The sequence below is a fragment of the Sebastes fasciatus genome, chromosome 2 (assembly GCF_043250625.1).
Source record: "Sebastes fasciatus isolate fSebFas1 chromosome 2, fSebFas1.pri, whole genome shotgun sequence".
Classification (NCBI taxonomy): domain Eukaryota; kingdom Metazoa; phylum Chordata; class Actinopteri; order Perciformes; family Sebastidae; genus Sebastes; species Sebastes fasciatus.
Window position 1 is genome coordinate 10725194 of NC_133796.1, and position 1745 is coordinate 10726938.

Sequence of the window (1745 nt, forward strand, 5' to 3'; positions counted from 1 at the left end):
CATCAGAAATGTATAAAGTAAGTGCGAAAGACAAATACCCATAAAGAGAAGCTGACAGAGGCAAAGGTGCGATATATTACAAATTTGAAGTTAGTTTATGATATCAACCTTTACGAACTAGGAGGACCATGACAGCTAGCCAACCATTACGGTCACTGATGACTGATTCGCGTTAGCGAACACCTGTCAGCAGTTCAAAATATGTTAATCTTTGGAGGCCGATGTCCAATTTACAAATGGTAGGTATATGACATTATTAAGATCTACAAGCCAAATGCCAACAACACAATCATCCCATCCGGACAAAGATAAGTTAGCTAAAATTATACTAACGGAATACTAACAAGACTGCTAAGACTGCATATTTAATCTAACATTACCAGTATCGTGCAAAATGAAACCCATAACGTTAGTCTACCTTTGTTTCTGACTGTATGCTATACTACAATTCGGCCTTTGAATCGTATTCACTGTGCAGTGTTTTGTGTTATCTTTTGAGACTTGCATTAAACAGCCAGTGGATGGCACTCTTACCTTTTATACTCCAAAAATGGTGGATTTACTGTAAGCATGGATGTATAATGGATACAGCATTGTAGGCGGGCTTCCGTTCATTCCTATGAGAGTTGCTCAGTGGCGCATGAAGCCAAAATGGCCCAACTGCCGAGTGATAAGGTACCCGGATCATCCGGCGATCTTCTGCATCCATTAGGTCCATAGAGCAGGCGCCGTAGCGTTTCCTTTAACTGCGCCTCCCAGCCCCGCGGTCCAGCCTCGGTCTGGGTCTCATTCACATGTCTTAAAATGGGGTCGTGTTTACCGTGTTCACGAGAAGAGTCCATATGAACGCCCCCCTCTTCTGGTATTCACAACCTCGTGTGGAAAGTCTCTGAAAGCTCTGAACTCACGAGTTGTGACGTGTTTGTTGACCAACAGGCCATGTAAGTTAATTTTTCGGTGCATAATAAGAGAATATATTGTAATTTTAGTCGTATATTGTAATTCTTTGTAATTGTATAATAGATCTGAGGAAAATATTGATATTCCCAACGGCCTCATCTTTTTCCTCTGTCATTAGCTAGCCAACTAACCAGCCGCTAAATGAGTAATAATTAACAACTTCCTTCATCCACACACTCTTGCAACAGTGTAGGAAAGAACTGTTATCGCCAGATAGATTAACCAGATTTTGTAATGTGCTGATGGCTTAATTTCAAGTCCACAGTAAAGAGAGAAAAGGCTTGTGCTGTGATTGTAATGCTACACCAGTTATGGAAAATGAGCCGACGCAACTGGGCATGTCTCACCCATTCTCCCAGCACTTCAGCCAAAACTCTGGGGTTTAGTTACACTTTAACATTTTCATTATTTTCAACTCTATACAGGTCATAAAAAGGCTGTAAAACCCACTTATCAGCTCATGTTGTCACCTTGAACTATCACAACATCTGTTTCAAACAGGCTGTAACAAGTTTCTCCTTTGTGCTTATGTCACTCCTCTGTCCTGAGGTGGAAAATAACCTGTAAGATTCAATTTCCAGTATTTGATAAAGCATGACAGTTTCAATTCCCGACTGTAGTCATAAACACACCCACACAGACATATGGACAGGGAAAACTGGTTTATGTGGAGCCTTTAATTCTATCACTTTCAGAAACCACCCCAAACACAGACTGTGACAGCGGTCACCAGAGACCATGCAGGGAATCCTTTTTATATAGAGAAAAATAGACACAGACAGGTC